Below are 19,516 nucleotides of genomic sequence, written 5' to 3'. Positions count from 1 at the left end.
CTCAGCTAATGGGTCTGATTCCCCAGCCCAACCATTTATACTTATGAGCACAATTCATTTGGAGATATTTTACAGTATCTATTTCTCTTCAGATGAAAGTTTCCACTATAATTTCCCATATGCTCTTGCCACTGTTTTTCTTTCTTGTACATCTATCATTGTTAGTATCTAATGTGTTTGCATTCAGATTATTTCTGGTTGTTGTATAACTCAAACAGTATGCCCAAAGTAGAAATCAAAACAGAATTGACAACAAAAGAGTTTGTCTGATAATAACCTAAACCAAATCAGAATTGTTTCTGATTTGTTTCATCGCTTAATTGGGGAAGGCTCTAGAATTTGAAAATACATAGACCGGTAACATGGGGTAGACATTTTCTAATGTCTTTCTTAATCCAGTTTCTCTATCTCAAGCCCTGTCCAAGATCAAGTTATTGGAAATTTTTCTTGGCGTCTTATACTTCATCATCCTATGTTTCTGATTTCCAGTACTATAAAAGCTTTAATCTCTAACTTTATTTCCATAACATTTCAACAAGAATTTGAAAAAACATACAATATGCCCATAACTAGTTTCTATCTTGCCTGGAAAACTCTTTATAGAGCACTGACAGAAGGAATGCAACTCTGATACTAAGTTGGAAAAAAAAAGTGTTTCATTGAGTTTCTTTATAGTGGTAAAATCCTAAGTAAAAGTAAAATTTAAAAAAATAAAAATAATAAGCAAAATAGAACAGTGATTCTATGAAACTATCCCTTCTCACTGACAATCAAATAGACAATGGTTTTTGCCTGGGAAAAGCAATCCTCACTGGGGGTGTCCTCAACTGGAATTAAGCAAAGCATCAACTGGTCTAGCAAGTCATGAGTGCTCTAAGAAGAGGCAGGTGGTTTCTGCATGGGTCTTTGTCCTAGAAGGAGTGCCAAGAGTTCATGTAAAGTAATAGAAGGGAGCTTAGGACTTGGGCTCCCTCTAACTGCATGCCTTCAGATCCTGGCTCTGCTGGCAGATTTAACTGAGTCCAAAAGCAAGGGAGAATTTCCTGGGCCTCTCAGTTTGCCTGCAGCATGTGTCTCAAAAGGAAGCTGAACTGGTTACTTTTCTAATGCCGTGATAAAACACCATGGCCAAGGCAACTCATAGACAAAAGAGTTTACTTGGGATTATTTTGTCAGAGGAATTGAGAGTCCATTAACATCACGGGGAAGGAAGCATGGCAGCTGAGAGTCCACATCTTGAACCACAGTGAGAAGCAGAGAGCAAACTAGGAATAGGTTATGGCCTTTGAAACCTCAAAGCTGGCCGCACTGACATACTTCTTCCAGCAAGGGCACACTTCATAAGCCTCCTTAAACAGTTCCACTAATGGGGAGGCGGCTGCGGGGGGGGGGGGAGGGGAGTGGAAGACATTCTCATTCAAACCACATTCCACATCATATCATAGTGCAAAATGCGTTTAGTCCCACTTCAAAATTCTTCATAATCTTTTACAGTTTCAAGACTTTGGGTTTAAAGACCCAAAGTCTCTCCTGAGACTCAAGGCAATCTCTTAACTGCACCCTTTACAAAATCAAAAATCAAATTATATATTTTACCATAGAAGGGAGAGGAATATACTTTACCAATCCAAAGGGAAGGAGTGGGGCCACAGAGAAAATACTGGGCCAAAGCAAGACTGGAACCCATCATAGTAAATATGAAATTCTCTAGCTCCAGATTTAACACCAGAGGGCTTAGATGGCTCTCTGGCCCTTCAGTGTTGCTGCCTCCAATGAACATTCTCTCTCTCTCTCTCTCTCTCTCTCTCTCTCTCTCTCTCTCTCTCTCTCTCTCTCTCTGGTTCCACTCCCTGTCTGAAGCGCTCCTTGGCAGGTAACTCATGGCTCTAGCAGCTCCAGTATTTTGGGAGCTCCAGTGTAACCCAGGTCTCACTTTCATAGCCTCATAGCGTGATGCCTCTTGTCCTTTCAGGGCCTTTATGCAGAGACTCCTCTGCCACACATCTCCTGGCCTCAGTGGCTCTCTAAAACTCTGGAGAAAGAATCCTTACCTTTTACTCTTGAATTCCTGCCACATGGATGATGCTGCCAAGTTCAGCTACCAGCTGGGATAGACCCTGATCTTCTCTAACCATGTTAGGAGCAGTTTTTTTGGTTTTTGTTCTTTTCCTTTTTCTTTTTAATTGGGGTTGATTTCCAGGAGCTCAAAAGCCCTTAGGCCTTTTCACAAGTGAGAAGGTTAGCTGGGTGGGGTCTTGCTCCAAGAGCACCATTCTCTTTTATTCCAGAGCAGATCTGGTATCTCTTTAACGGAAGTAATTCCCACAGCAATTTTAGCCTCCCTTTCAGCACAAACTTTCACTGTGCCATTAAGCTTGTTAGTGTTCTTTTTCCCTCCAAACCGCACAATTTGTATTTCTTTCTGTCTCATGTTCCCTTTTTTACTGTAGACCTGCACAAGAGTGATTACTAATAACCAAAGAACAAAGTCAATATGAAGCTACTTTGAAATCTCATTCATTTGGAAATTATTTTTTTAATTTAAATTTTAAATTTAGCCTGAGGCAAATTCTTGGGACATGGGCAAAAGGTGCCCACTTTTTTTTTTTTTTTTTTTTTTTTTTTTTTGTCAGAACATTACAAGAACAATCTCTAGCTCTGCTGCCAGTACCGTTCCCTTCTGAAACTCTTGAGCTGGGCCTCCAGAGTCCATGTAGATTTCAGCACTACTGTATTCTAAGCTACTACTGGTATGACCCATTAACCTCCAGTTACAATGTTCAACTGCTTTTCCATCCCAAAGTGCCGAGTCTTCAACATCGCCCCCCAAAAAAATAAACAAACAAACAAAACAAATGAAGAAAAGCATGGTCATGTCTATCACAGCAATAGCTTACTCCCTGTTGCCTACTTCTGCATGACCTACTTTTCTATTTCTGTGATAAAACACTAATAGCAAGGCATCTGTGAGTGTGTTTATCTGTGTCACAGTTCCAGAGGTTAAAGAGTTAATCACCATCATGGGAAGACGGGGGGGGGGGGGGGGGGGGGGGGGGGGGGGGGGGGGGGGGGGGGGGGGGGGGGGGGGGGGGGGAGTGCTGAACGAATGAAGTGTCAAGCTGGGAGTGGGAGTTCACTTCTTGAACCACAAGCATGAAACAAGGAGTAACATGGCATGTGGCTTTGGAAATCCCAAAGCCTGTGCAAGTGTCATACTTCCCTGGAGCAAGGCCACACATCCTAAGCCGACCCAAACAGTGCCACCAACTGGGAACCAAGTTCAGATGTCCAAGCCTACGGGAAACATCTCATTCAAGCCATGAGAGTAGCTTCAAGGAAAAATGGCATAAAACAGTTGAAATGTTTTTTACCTGGTCCTGGGTAAAGGCTCATTAATGCTAACTGATGTTGTCATGAGGATGAGGAGGAGGATGTAAAGATATTCCTTGCTCATAATGCCAAAAAAAAAAAGAGAGAGAGAGAGGTCAGATACAGACTATCTTAGTTATGGTTTCTATTGCTGTGAAGAGAACCATGAAAATGTTTAACTGGGGCTAGCTTACAGTGTCAGAGGTTTAGTCCATTATCACTGTGGCAGAAAGCATGGCGACCTGTAGGCAGCCAGGGTACTAAAGAAGAAGAGCTCTACATCTTGATCCACAGGCAGCAGAAGGAGACTGTGTGTCACACTGGCCAGACTTAAGTTTATAAGACCTCAAAGCCCACCCCTACAATGACACACTTCCTCCAACAAGGCCACATCTACTCCAACAAGGTCATACCTCCTAATAATGCCACTCCCTATGGGTCAAGACATGAGTCTATGGGGGCCATTCCTATTCAGACCACCACACAGACAAAGTAGAACATGGATTATAGACACACCCTGAGTAATATGGGAAATCAGAAAGATTCTGTAAGTTTTAGACTTTCCAAGAGCTTCTGGCAATTTGACATCAGGAATCTAGATTCAACTAGAAGGGAACTGTTGAGGCTGCAAAAAGAAGAAACTCTAGACTAGAAATTGATGGTATAAGGATTTCAAGAACAGGAACAGTAGTTTTCTAGAAATAGCCAGTGATCACTGTATAACAGACATTTAATAAATACTTATTAATTAAACACAGTAGGATCAGGACAAATCTAGACTGATCAGTGTAGACAAGAAGTATTTAAAGGTCCAAAATAATAGCATGTTCTGTGTAGTATAGTTCTGATGATATAGTGGTAGGCCCTCCCCAACACAGGTGATGATTCCCCAAAACTGCAAAGGTGGAGCTGTCTACATGGCTTTCAGGGAACTCAATTGTGAGACTATTATTTGTTCCTTTTTAACCCTGCTGGTAAGGGGCCCTCAAGAATCTTTCAAGTTTCTGTTCTCTCAGACATGTGATATTTTATTACTTCTGAGGCACAAATGCCTTGATTCTTCCCTGAAGTAAATGCTTCAGTTTGTAAGGAATGCTGCAAAGCCTAGGAAAATACCAAACAATAAACTTCCCACTTCCATGCTAGGATTTTGGCTAATTTGGTCTTGCATAGTCTTTTAAATATCTCACAGCTACTCTGAATCCATGTTTCAACAGTCCTGTTATGTGCCCAAATATAGGATAGCTCCATTTCGAACTCTGTGTGTGTGTGTGTGTGTGTGTGTGTGTGTGTGTATTAGGGAGTTTCTACAGCAGTAGGTTTCCATGTGGCTTTTTTAGATGTCTTTAATGTTAATTATCCTTCAACTACACTACCTCTTCCACCCAGACCTCCCATGTCCCATCCCTTACAACTTTCTTTATCCCATTATTCCCCTTTTCTCCCTTCATATCACCTAAATTCTATATCCCTTTCCTTGAGATTACCCAATGGTTTCTGACTAATTTCCTGACTTTTAGGAATGCTCCAATAAATACCTAAATATTCAAAGCTAGCATACACATATTTGAGATTGGAAGAGATTCTTTTGTCATGCTCCAGAGTCACCAGAGAGACTGCCCAATTGCCAGACAATACCTGAGCCACAATATCTATCAAAAGAGAAACAACCACAAGTCAACTACATATGATTTACCTCAACATTTAAGAAATACAGATTACCGCTGTGGGATGGTCTTTGTGTATGCTGTGACTATGTGTTGCTACCATTGGTTAATATAGAAGCTGCTCTGGCCTATGGTTATAGGTTATAACCAGGCAGGAAATAAAGCAGATACAGGGAAAAGAAAGGTAGAATCAGGAAGATGCCATCCAGCTACCCAAGGAACAAGATGCCAGCAGACCAGTAACACCATGACCACATGGTAAAATTTAGATTAATAGAAATGGGTTAATTTAAGACATCAAAGCTAGCTAGCAATAAGCCTGAGCCATAGACCACATCGTTTGTAATTTATATTAAGCCTCTGACCGGTTATTTGTGTACTAGCAGGTGGGAAAGATTTATCCCCTACAGATTTCTATACTCCTTCAGACCCCTGAGGCTACCTTTTGGGGGTGTAACAGCTATTTTTCTATGCCTATGATAAAGCATCATGGCCAAGTCAACTTATAGAAGTAGTATATTTGGTCTTACAGTTCCAAAGAGTTTAGTCTGTCATGGTGGGGAAGCATGCATGGTAGCAAATGGCAAGCATGGCAGCTGGAGCAGGAAGCTCAGGGTCACATCTTGAACTGCAAGTATCAAACAGAGAGAGTGAACTAGATATAACACAAGTCTTTAAAGTCTCAAAGCCTGCCTCCAGTGAAGTACTTTCTCCAGCAAGGCCACACACTTTAGCATCTACAAAGAGTGTCACCAATTGGGGACCAAATATTCAAATGTCTGAGACTATGTGAGACACCTATCATTCAAACCATGACATTCTACTAACTAGCCCCCATATTCTCATGGTCATATCATAATATAAAAATGTAATAAGTCCAATGTCTTTTACAGTTAGAATACTGTTTAACATTCTAAAATCTCTTCTGAGACTTAAGTCATTCTCTTAATTATAATCCACTGTAAAACTAAAAAGCAAACAATGTCCTTCCAACATATAATGGCATAGAATATACATTACAATTTTAGATAGTGAAGAAATACTAGACCAAGACTGAAACTCAGTGGAGAAAAATATCAATTTTCTAGCTCCAGGCCTGATTTTAGAGGGTTGAGACAGCTCTCTGCCTTCAGGTTTGCTGACTATAGCATACTTTCCTCTCTTGGCCTAATTCTACCACCTGTGTGCAGCTCCCCTTGGCAAACATCTTATGGCTCTGGCATCTCCAACAACTTGTGGTTTCCAATGCAACCCAGGCCTTACCTCCACAGCTTCACATTTCTCTTAGGAATTCTTGCAAGGACTTCCTGTTTCCTGGCATCTGCATCTCACTGAAACTTCAGGGGAAGATTCTACAACACTTTTACTTGTGATTACTAGTAACCACAGGGCAGGGTCAATATTAGGTTATCTTGAAGTCTCCTTCACCAAAGAAATTAGTATATTCCTTATAAATTTAGATTCAGACAAGTTCTTAGGACATGGGCAGAAGGTAGCCATGTTCTCTGTCAAAATATCACAAGAATGGTCTCTATTCCACTTCCTATCATTGTTCTCTGAAATGTCTTGAGCTGAGCCTCCAAGTCTGCATAACGCAAAACTACTGTCTTCCAGGCTCTTAGTATGATGGTTCATTAAACTCTGCTTACAGTGTTCAACCACTTTTCTAGTCCAAAGTTCCAAAATCTTCCACATTCCTCCAAATGTCTGTCACAGAAATAACACATTCCCTAGGACCAATGTCTGTATTAGTTATTTTTCTATTGCTGTGATAAAATGCCATGGGGAAAAAAAACAAACAACAACTTATAAAGGAAAGAATCTGCTTGGGCTTATGGTTCCCGAGGGTTGGAGTCCATGAGGGTGGAGCAAAGGCACAGCAGCAGAAGCAGGAAGCTGAGGGCTCACATCTTGAACTGTAAGAACAGAAGATAGAAAAACCTAGATGTGGACAAGTAGTCTTTAAACTCTCAAAGCCTACTCCAAGCACTATACTCCCTCCAGCAATGTCACACTTCTCAAACAGTGCCACCAACTAGGTACCAAGTATTCAAATGCACAATACACTGGGGGCCATTTATCATTCAAACCACCACAGGGATTTAGCCTGGTAAGAAGGAAGAATGCAAGAAAGAGAACAGGAAGCTAGCTCAAACCTTTCTAACTAGGGATTTACTTAATTTTCCCAGACATTATCTGTGCTACCAACCTTAAGTCAACTCTAAAAGTCCTAGAGGCCACAGGATAAAGTCACCCTGAACCTCAGACTCCATTTAACTTAGCACAAGGCTCATTATACCTTGGTACTAATCCCTAGTTCTCTACCTGCTGTCTTAATGAGGCCTTAGTCATTAGTTCATCCTCACATGTGCCAAGAGCTGCACCCATGATCATAAGCTGAGAGCCTATAGCTTACCTAGGGACCTGTGCCAAGCTCCACCTTAGGTCCACAGCCTTGTCTGCTCCAGAGCCCTGGAGCTAGAACTGCTGCAAGGTCCCTATTTCAGGCTTTGTTTGGTAGAGTTACAAAAATAATTACAGGAGCAAAACCAAGTCAGTTCTCATCAGTTCTAAGAGGATCAGAAAAAGTATCTTGGGCCTCAACTTTGTGGCATGGCTCAGAATTAAGTTCTGAGACACAGCCAGAATCTCCTGGCCAAAAGGCTTAGGGTATCAAACACATTATAAAGCCTCAAATATTTGTTTAATGAATGAAATTTGTTGCACTCCATGTCACATGGTGGTGGCCCAACATGTGAGATGGTACTCTGCCTTGCTCTTGTATGTGACATGCTGTTTTTCACGTTTTTTTTTTTAAATAGATTTCTCCTTAAACTGCTGGCTATTATGTTAAGGCTTTGACAAGCAGTCTCTGTTCTCTTGGAAACTGGTTCTCATTCTGTCTGCTGCCAACCCAACTAAAGAAGATTAGCCTAAACCAGAATCAGCCAACATGTTCCATACAGGGCTAAAGAGTAAGTATCCTGGGCTTTGTGGAACATACAACCTCTCCTGAAACTGCTTAGCTGTGCCCTTGTGGCATTCAAGCAGCCAAAGAGCATAGGAAAGGAGTGGATATGGCCACAATTCAATAAAGCACTAGTAAGCAACAGAGGCAGGGGAATGGACTTGGCCTAGGCCCAGGGTGCCATTTCCTCACATACCAGTTAAAGAGCAAGGCTCTAAGGACAGCTTCAGAGTTGCCTGGCTGTACAGCCTTAGGCATACTGCCTTCGAGACATTGCTGGTATCTGCCTCATGTTCCTCTAAGATTCAACTGGGAAGCTGAAAAGGTTTCTACACATATTCCTGCCACATCAGGGAGTGGCAATTACTTCCTGGCAATTGGCAGCTGTCCTCCTCTGCTTTCCAGAGGGTTCTATGTTCTGGCCATGATCAAGCACACACTTGCATTTACTGCATCCTCTGAACATTGTTCTTTCTGTTGGTGCCTATCCACACTGAATCCATCCATGGCTACAGGGCTGTATCCCACGGCCTGCTGCCTCGCCGTACTGCTGGCTCAGCCACTTGGTTCCAGTGTTTCTCAAGCATCAGCCTGTACCCTTTACAACAGCCTGAACCAGGGAGTCGAACTAGATTGGCTATGCTATCCTCTTCCATGTTAGTGTTTCCTCATGGTGTTCTGGGGGCTACTTATTCTATGGATCTGTGTTAGCAAAAGAGCAGTTTCTGTGGTCAAATAATTTGGAGGATCTCAAAGATGAACACTGTTTGAAAACAGCATTTCTTGTAGGACTTCTCTGGACCGTTGATAAACTCTTATTCTTTTTTTTTTATCTTCAGGAAAGAAATCGAAGCTCTCTTCGGCAATTCCAAAATTGCTTTTACTACAAAGCAGTTTTCGAAGGCCATCACATACCAACAAGAATGTAAGGAGCACGAATAGGAAACTCAGTTTAGGACAAATGACATGAATCATAATCTGAGCTGATTGATGGCAAATGTTAACCATGTGTATGTGTTAGAGAAGCCTTTAGATTCCTTCTTGCTTGCTCTTGTTCATTTCTCATCACGGGTTATGCAGTACGTTAGTGGGGCGGGCGCTGCTTGTCTGGCTTGGGAGGGTGGGTTTCCAAGCAGAAGTAAGGCCTTGCAAACACTCCATAGGCAGACCAGCTGGATCTATAAAGAGCTCCTAGTTAGTGAAATACAATGCCCTTCCTTCCTGAAGCCACTGGTCCCCAAGTCAATCAAGATCTTTCTCCTCTGTGACTCTTAAAAGAAGTTCAAAGTGGCCTACAATTCATGTCAAATGGACTGGCCTGCAGCTTCCTAGTTTGTCCCCATGGGCTCCTTTATAAAACCATGGCTTTATTGGTCTTAGTCAGCCCATCTCCTCAGGGGGGCTCTGCTGTGAACTCCATGAACTTATTTAAACTTCCCAGGGGCTTCTCCTATTTCCCTCAGCCTCTTTCCATGAGCCCAGAACCTGGTGGGATTGACCTGAGGAGGCATTGTGGAAATGCTAAATCTTTCCAGCAATTCCCATGTGCTATTTGCATTCCTCTTCCTCCATCTGTGTCCACAGAGCCTCTGCCCCTGCCCTGGTGGAGCATCTTACTCTGTCTCAGCAGGAGCCCGTGCTAAGACCCCAGCTCCCAAACAGTCCCACTCATACTGTCGTCATTGACAAAGGGTTTCTCTTCTTGTTCTCTTCATTGTAAATCAGTGGTTAAAAAAACAAAATAAAACTTGCAATCGAACAATGCCTGGGAAGAAGCTTCAAGTCTCCTGATGAAAAGGTGCTACATATTATTATTTCTGCAAACAAGGGCAATAATAGCCTATTGCTTCATCTAATTCTCCTGAGTGGGCTCAGGCTCTGTAATTACCTGGGTTATAGGCCACTTGCTTAGAAGGCTGCATCTGAAGGCATAGGGGCCACATGGCCCAACAGAGTTTCACATCATGTGCCTTGAGCATTCCCTCAGGCATATCTGCTACAAGGCTCACTTGGGGATTCGGGGAGGGTTAGGTGGGATTTTTAATATGTGGAAATTGACTTTAATAGACTGTAGGCAAGTTCAAACCAGTCCCTCTCTGTGGCCCAGGCACCCATGTAGAGCTGTCTTTCCCAAGCAGGGTCTGAGGCCCCAGAAAGCCTGAGGGAGCAGGGCTTCTCCCTGTTGTGGGCTTGACGTCATCCTTTAGCTCGGTGTTCTTCTTTTTCTTTCAGTCCTCTCATTTTCAAAATGAGAGGGTAAAGTCCACCATGTCCAGAATGTTCCTCCTGGCTTAGGATGTAGGGGATGGCTTATAACCATTCCAGAGGCCAGGAGGACACACACTAAGACCATGACCAAGGGCATCTGGCCCCATTCCACTCAGATCTGTTCCACTCTTAGGCACTTGGGTTTACCATAAGATCTCACTGGGAGAACTTTCTCCTCTATGTAAATGATCAGGCTGAAATACCCATCATATCTTTTCCTGTAATGGCCTTCATCCCTAAGTTTAGAATGTCTACTGCAAACCTGGCTTTTCACTCCCCATGTTTTCTCCCATATTTATCCAACTGTCCGTGGAAATTGTTAGGATGTCTATGGGAATAGACTAAAAATATCTGCATTTAATCTTGTCACCCAGGGGTTTAGAATTCCATCTTTCAATTAGGTTGCCAATTTCATCTGTTAGAAGTTTCTCCTTTCTGTTGTTTTCAGGCTTTTCCTTCACACGCCCCACCCCAGTCTTCACCAGCATGCCTTGGACCAGTTCCTATCAGCCTATCATGGGTGCTGACACCTTGCCCAACATGGAAGCAGAAGTCACTGGCCTCTTCCAGCCTTTGCCCACTGCCTTAAGCCTTCCCACTCACCCTCCCCGAAACCCCTGGCTCACATCCTTTTCAAAGGGCCTCCCTGCTGACTCCTGGCCAGGAACCTCCATTTTTGTACTCTCCGGCTGGAAGTTGCAGAGTACAGAAACATCACTCAGTCTCTTAGCCCAGAACTCCTGCCCAAACACCCATTTCATGCTTCCGTTTTTCTTCCCCAGTCTTCCTCCCATTCACTTTTACCATACACCAGTATTCCTACCAACTCTGGTTAGTCTGTTGTTCTTCCTGGGCCTATAAGAGTGGGTTGTCTGCCTCCTTCTACCATGCTAGCATCTGTACACCTCTGCCAACATGAACTATTTGGGTCTGTCAAAACTTTTGAAAGTACTTGTTACCGCAGCCCACTCCCCTCCCTGAAGAGTCAGCAGAGTTGGCAGCACTGATGCCTTCTGTAATCCATGCTCTTAAAAAGGATGAGGAAGGAACTGACCTGGGTCCACCAAGGAAACTCCTAAGTTGGCAGAGGCTGCCCTTCACCCCAGCTGGCACTAGAGTTTTCCTGTCACCCCCTGAAGAATTCTCTGGCTATAGGACCTTATCCCCCAGCTTTTGTGCTGAGGTCAGGGTGAGGGGGTCAGTCCCGTATATGCTTTTAATACTTTCAGTGCCCACAGGCCTCACCCAAGTCACCAGGCAGCCAGCAGATGGAGTGCGTTGTCTGCCTCCTTCTACCCATTGAGGTAGAAGACAGCTACCCGTTGAGAGGGGCAGCCTGTTGAGAGGGGCAGCAAACACGGAAGAAAGGACATAAGGGTGACCTCGTGGTTGGTATTTCTAAGAGAGATGGCTTCCAGAGCAGTTCTCTCCTTCTGGCCTTCCTCTGGCTGAAACATTAACATTCCACAACCATAACAGTCTATTCCCCCTGCCCTCTTCTGTCACAGTCACCAGGCACAGGAAAAGCCACATTCCTTGCCACGGCGTCATCCTAGACCGTGTACAATTCCTGGGTTTCAAAGTCACTCTTCACTCTTTCATGTTACCCTCCTTCCTTCTTCCCAGCTGTGGGGTTCCATCGCACGGCGTGTGTGTGTGTGTGTGTGTGTGTGTGTGTGTGTGTGTGTGTGTGTGTGTCGTGTGTATCTGTCTGGCCAGGGCTCTGCAAGTAGAGCTTTCTTTCTAGTTCCCTTACTACAGCAGGGCCCACCACAGCTCCCAGCAGTAGAGTCAGCGGCATCTGGCTTGGGTTGGTCTGTGCAGATCTGGAATCCAAACAGTTTAAAGAGTTATGACTCCAGGAACTGTGGATGGCAACGTTTTCTATTATTAACAGTTCCAACTTTCCCATCTGGCTGTTTTCAGAGTGAAAGCTGGAGATTACTGTCAGCATTAATTACAATCAGGTGCACTTTTCTTCTACTCCTTGTTGTCCTGACGGTTTCTCACACAGCAAGAAATCCTTAAAATGCATGCGCCTTGAAATGTAGCACATAAATCGTGCTGCTGGTGAGAGCAGCTGTCAGCCCGCTGAGCTCTCACGGGACCTGGGTGAACCTCTCCAAGGTCATGGACACTTCCTCAGGTGGAGAGGTCCACTGGAGTCCTTGGCTCTCCACAACAGGAAATGTCAAGAGAATCAGTTACTTTGTGAGATTTCTAGCACTTCCTGCTTCTAGTCTCTCCAGAGCTGCTTCCCAGCGAGTTGTGTGGAATGTCTGTCTGTCTTTGGGATCCCAGCTGAATCCCAGAGAGTAAAGTCATCGAAAAACAAAAACACAAAACAGACACACAAACACAAATGTTTGGTCAAGCGTCCGATCCCACGGTCCCACCTGCTGGCTGCTTCTCCTCTCACTCAGCTTCCCCTGGTTATTTCCAGGCAGGGTGTGAGAAACACCCCATGTTGAAATAGTTTCATCCCTTTCGTGTCCTCTGCATATTTACATGTGTGTTACTTAGACTTTCTGGCAATTGCTTTTTATTACTCTCATTATTTTTCTCCTCAGACTCTACCAACATGAATCCTTAGGATTAACCACACACAGGGACCATTCTGCTTTGGTAAAGACATCTGAATTTAATTCTGATTCCCCCATTATAGAATTTTATTTATTTCTTCAGAATGGCTATGATAGTAAAGATGTGTCTCCAGCATTGCTAGCTGGGGGAACTCTGGGCAAGGGGAATACCTGAACTTTACGTCTTCACTGTCCCTCAAAAGGTTCACGCTTGGCCCCCAGATGGTAGAACTTTTAAATGGTGGGGCTAATGGGAGGTTGTTGGGGATCACCCCAGAAGAGGGTCATGCTTCTGCCTCCTTCTTTGACCCTAGGCCATGAGGTAAGCAGTTTCCTCCTCCCTGACTTATTGCGACAACAGGGACAGGCAATGGAGGACGATGATCCAAAATAACTGTTCTTTTAGAGTTGTTCTTTCCAGCATTCTGCTGTTTTAGTGATGGAGAGCTGCATGACACACTGCTGAAACCCACTGAGTTTATTAAGGTCTGCAAACTGGGGTTGCTAGATATTCACAAAGTAGCTGTGGTGGCTTAGAAAAGAAATGACAAGGTGGCAGCTGGCTGTGTGAAAGGCTCTCTGGGAGCTTGTGGCATGGTCCAGGCTATTGGAAGAAGGACCGATGATGTTACTATTATTCAGGGGCTCTTTTTCTTGGAGGAGGAAGGAATGGTTGCTATGATCTTCATAGGTTTTTTTCATTAAATATGGCTCATTCATTTTTTAATTATTTGGCTTTATCACCCAAATTATTGAAACAGAGAGCTCCCATGTCTGTAAAAGAAAAGCATAACCTAGCATCTGTGTTCCATTCTCCATCTTCCTCGGGCACACCACTCACAAACTAATGAACTTGGTGGGGGTGGAGGTAATGAGGACAGTCTTGAAAGAGCCATGCAGGAATTGCTTCCTCGGTGAGACAGAGCAGAAGAATTTACCACAACCACTTTGGTTGTGCTGCTACTCAGCCCAGGCCGTGACTTGTCTGACCTCACGGGGCCCATCCCTCTTGCCTGTGTGAAATCTATGCAGATATCTATCCATTCCACCTGCTGCTGGCTGCACACCATGCTGCCTGCAGCCCTTACACAGGGGATCTTAACCACAGCTTCGTCGAGCTACCACAGCCATCTCTCAGATGAGCTCTTTCTCCAGCTACATTCATAATCTCGGTAGAATAAATGAAGTTTTTGACAGTTAATTTATTTTCCTGATCTATTTCAGATGTCTCCACAGACAAAGCGCTGGGTTAGTCCTGCCGGTTGTCTTGAATCGGATATTAGGTGAGAACACTTCCGGACACCCATCACTGAGGAGTGCATTAATTGTATTTGCACACAGTTATAGAGTTCAGCAACCTTCTGAGCCTGTAATTTTTCTACTTCATTAAACTCAATGGGCATGCCGAGATGTATAAATGAGCTATTTCTGTGGATCTACTTAGAGCTGGTGCACTCACACCTGTACTCAGAACTGTGGCGGAATCATCAATCCCTACAGAATTGGGGAAATACATTATGCAGACAGATGGCTTAGCCCAACACTCTTTTTTCCAGATTTTAAGTAGTTTTGTACAGTGCTTTTATTTTTAAAGTTGGCAAGTCTTATTTCTACTTCCAGAGGTACAAAACTTTAGCTTCTGTTCTGTGAGCTACAAAGTGTGGATGGAGAATGCAATACGTGAGGAATCCTCCAAGGTCAGCAGGGCCCACAAGAGAGGTTGTTGGATGAACGAAAACAGAATTCTGATGTAGATGTTATGATTCCTGGTATATCCACTCCGTGGGCAGCTCTTATGGGGAAGTCATAGCTGCCAGTGGGGCACTACTGTTCAGGGGACTCCCTGGATTGCCTGGCTACCCAGCTGCCTTCACCTGAGTGAGGGAGGCACCTCAAACTAGTGAGAAAATGTAGCATCTAGAGTCAGACAGATGAATATTTCAAATCTGCCCCTCCTACTAACACTAGGATATAAAAGGTCTGCCCAATCTTGGGACCTCTAGTTCTCTGACTATGCGGTGGACTGAGGCAATTTCAAGGATTTGATAAAATAATGAATATAAAACTTTTAGGACTGTTTCAAAGCCTGGCAGACAGAACTGGCTTTGTGTGTGATATCTGTATTATTGTAGCCCACACTGGATAAAGACACAGGATCCACATTGGGATCTGCTGACTTTCTTCTTGATGGATGGCGGGGGCGGGGTTTACGCCTTTCTATTCCATCCACTAGAGTATAATACTGTGAAACATTTGAGGCTGCATGACAAATGCACATTTAGTTACTTCAAACAGCACATATTTATTTTCTGGATTTACATGGGCTATCAGTAAGAGCACTGCTTAACTGGATCCTGGTGTTTAGGGTTGTACAAGCCTGCAATCAAGGTGTTTGCTGGCCCATAGCCTTGTTTGGAAACTAGACTAGAAACAAATATACCTCTAGACTCACTCAGGTCCTGGCATATGTTGAATTCCTTCCAACTGCAGGACTGAGGACGTTTTAACAACCAAAAACTGTTCCTAGCTCCTAAAGGCTGTCAATTGTTACTGTTCCTAGCTTTTCCTCCTAAATGTTGTCCTTTGTCATAGCTGTGTGGGCTTTTCTGGAAGACTTTTCACAATGTAGTGCCTTGCTTCTTCAAAAACAGCAACAGAGAAAAAGGAAATCCACTAGCAGCAGAGTGTTGGGAGCCAGGCAGCCCAGAACAGCAAGGCACCTGTGGAAACAGACTCACTTGGCAAGGACTAGTAGTCCACAGGACCGCTCAGGAATTTGCAAAATTCGTGTCGCTTGCAGGCTCTTTTTCTCTCATATTGGTGATTCTTTGGGCAGTTTTTTGGTTTTACTTTGTCAGTCACACATGCAATAGCTGTAATTTTCCCTGGGAATTCTGTTCTTTCTCAAGTATTTTCCCCTAAGATTCATCAGGGGACTAATGCTTCTCAAATCTCTTATCTGGAATTACTAACTACAACTCCTAATCCTGGGAATTTTTCTGACTCAATAGAGACAATTAGGTACATATGAGAAAACAACACTTGGAACATTAACCATGTCTCACAGTTCTGGAGAGGAGAATAAAACACATATACACCGAATAGGAAAAAAGCCTCAGGAATACACAGAGTGCCAACTGTTGAGAATAAGTTCTCTGGACACCAAGCATAGAATCATTGGTAGAATATGGTATGCTCCAAGAGGAAAAAAACTACAGTGCAAAATGGGATGGATAGATCCATCTTTACCATACATAGGAGCTTTTATTGGTGGAAGAAGTATGGTACAGTGAGATGGGAAAAGAGTGCTTTATCAAGGTCTGCCTTTTACAGAGAGATTGTAACATGGGACCCTCTTCGAGAAAGGGGGGCTGTATAAAAATATATCTTGCAGATATGAAAGAATTGTCTGGGTTTGAATACTGTTGTCCTTAAAACACTCTGCCCGTGTCTGGAATTGCTAGATATTCACAAAGTAGCCGTGATGGCCTTTTTAACTTTGTAGCTGCAAATAGCTGCCAACTGACATAAGTACTGTGAGAGCAGGATGTGTCTGGCTGAATATTTAGTTAAACCTGCAAAAATGCTGAACTCTATTCTAGAATAAGGTTATGCAGGGGTGGGAAGGCGTATTTGGGGATGCATAAAGGGGAACAATGGGGGCTTTCATAATAATCACAACGTATTTCTTAAATTGTGATGTGTTTCTTAAAGTCAAAACTGGAAGCCAATAATAAAGCTGTTCATGTAACCCTGGTCAGAAAAATGCTGTTTAAGTAGGAATAAAGATGGACCGAGCTATCCAAGGTGAGTGCAATTCATTTGGTGGTCAGAAGTTTTCCTTGCGTTGGCGCCCCTTCCCCATCTCAGGACCTGAACCCAAGCCAAAGCTGGACCTCAGCATCAGAGGGGTTTCTATACCCTAATTTCCCCACCACTTTCTCGTTAAATTTTTTTTTGTGTGTGTGTGTTCTACTGATCTGGTAAAAAGCAAGAAACTGATCCCTCCTACACTCAGCAAGAGGAAAGGATAATAAAGTGACCCAGAAGTCTATCTGGACAACTGGCAAAGCCTGCAGAGGGTAAGAGTTACAAGTAGAGTTAATCAAGTTGATATACATGCTTTACAGAGTCTGTCTGACCCAGGACTAGCCACCTCAGCATTACTCTATAACCCTGATGAAGTCTCACTCCTATTATGATCTTACAATTCTCAGTGTCAAGAGTCTAAAGTGACAAAAAGCCAAGTGCAGTCAGCAAGGCTGATTTTTTTTTTTTTTTCTGTTTTGGAGACATCCAGGGAGATGCAGTGCGGTTCCTGCCCTCTTTGAGCATCCAGAGCCCCCTCCATCTTCAGCTTACAGTTCGGTCACTCCATCTTCCACACCAGCTTGAGTCAAGTCCTCTCACATTTCATCTGACTTCCTGTTCATGCCTCTTTTCTATTTCCAGAGCTTCATGATTATATTGGGTACATCTAAGCCAGGATAATCTGCTTGCTTTTTTTCCTTTTTTTTTTTTTTTTTTTTTTTTTGAGTTAGGGTCTTACCACATAGCCCCAGCTGGCCTGGAACTCACTATGTAGACCAGTACTCTTGAACTCACAGAGATTCACCTGCCTCTGCCTCCCGGGTGCTAGAATGAATGGCATGTGCCATCATACCCAGTCTCTGCTTAAATTTTTTAAATTTATTTTAAAATTCATGTGTGTTTATGTGTTTGAGTGTAGGTGCTAGCAGAAATCAGAGGCAACAGACCCCCTAGAGCTGGAGTTAGAGGTAGGTGGTCATGTCCCCACCAGTGTGGGTGCTGAGAGCCAAATTCAGGTCTTCTGCAAGAGCAGAACATGCTTTTCACTGCTGAGCCATCTCTTCAGCCTCAATCTGCCTTTTTAAAGATGAATTCATTAGCGCACTTAACTCTGTTTGCCAGGTACAGGGATTAGGACACGGACATTATTCCCCCCACTAGTAATCAGATGAGGAGGTTTAGCCACCTCTAAATTAAATGATCTTACAAATAATCCTGATATACATTCAATTTGAGAGCAATGATCTACACCAATAGGAATCTATAAAATGAAGGTGTATAAACACTTGGTTACTGGAAAAGGTTAAGTAGAAAATTATTGTGATGGTTAAATTGAATTAAACAAAATATTAAAGAGTCCATGGGGGTGAGAGACAAGGTTTGTAATCAGAGTTTCAGAAGCCTGTGTTCTCACCATCAAATATCCAATGCAGCAAGCCTCTCTCCCTCCATGTCAATGCATTTGAAAGTGCTCTAGAGAAGACTGAGTTGGAAGATAAGCTAAGGCCACTGATACTATGCAGGGATGATGGGCTACAGGAAGACACATCTTTTCATCCTATGACAGAGGATGTAAATCATGAGATTCTACAGACAGAGCACATCAGCATGCTTTGTAGTTAGCAATAAACACCCACAGGCAGACAGTGAGGAGATTCTGATTATGTGAATCACAGAAGCACAGGGCTCCAAATGCCCATAAGTCATAGAGGCTGCCTTGCATAAAGGCATCTGCCTGGCCAAGTTACTACCAAGTATGATCTAGTACAGTGACTTGGCGCCAGTCATTGAACACAACCATACATATGGTCTGGTGTATATTATAGGGTCTAGTTGAGGGAAAATTGTTTTTCTTTCCAGCACCGTAACTTTCTTGTTTATTGGTTCAGAGTGCTTCCCTACTTGGAGGAATGAAGAAAGATGTAGAAAGACTATAATATGTTCTACGATTAATTAAAAATTTGAGCTCTGGCCATGACAATACAAAGAAGACATTTATTTTTCCCATTTTTTTTTCATTGAAGCCTTGAAATAGTGGGTTAAGGAAGAAGGCATAGACATTAGATGCATCAGTACCACCTGGACAGTTTATAAACCTACAGATTCCTTGGCACTACCCCAGAGATTTGGCTTAGAGGATAGAAATCTGTTTCTTTATCATACAGTGCTCAGGAAACAAGAGGGAGAAAGTTAGAAGTTGATGGAAGAGTGCCATATCTCAAATTTATTTTTTCTGAAGTTCAACCCAAAGAAGCAAAATGGGTTAGATAAATTATATCATTCAGAGGGCAAAGGGGGGGAAGTATGTCCTCATATTCCTCATCTATATTTCTAGATAAGAGTCCATACCCGCATAGTACATTCAGCCTAAATAACTAAGTAGATTCTTATCCTGTGGTAGGATGCAATAAGCCTGCGTGGACTATTGGACTAAGGTAACCCTTCATGGTGTCCTACTAGACTTAGGGCCAGATGGAGGCTATGACACATATTTGATACAAAATAACCACTAGAAACAGGAGGGAGAGCTTATCAGCCAGTGGAAAATGGCTGGCGATTCCCAGGGAGCATCAGCTTAGCTGGAGGTTTAGATTACAGGTTCACCAATCACAAACCCCGGGCTCGAATGCCAACATGGCCAGGGATACCCAGAAACAAAAAATACTTAACAATTAATAGAGGAGCTGCACCACTCCACTAAACACCTGGGTGCTTCTCAGACAGAACAGCCAAAGGAAGAAGGAGGCAGAAGGAGGAAAGCTGGAGTAGTTTCTAAAAGACAGTTCCAAGCAGCAGCTTGCACTAAGATTAGAACAAGTACCTCTAAAAGTGAAGTGTGAATGTGTGTGTGT

This window comes from Peromyscus leucopus, chromosome 5 (genome assembly GCF_004664715.2).
Source record: "Peromyscus leucopus breed LL Stock chromosome 5, UCI_PerLeu_2.1, whole genome shotgun sequence".
In the NCBI taxonomy this organism is placed as follows: domain Eukaryota; kingdom Metazoa; phylum Chordata; class Mammalia; order Rodentia; family Cricetidae; genus Peromyscus; species Peromyscus leucopus.
Note: the sequence above shows the minus strand (reverse complement) of the source record.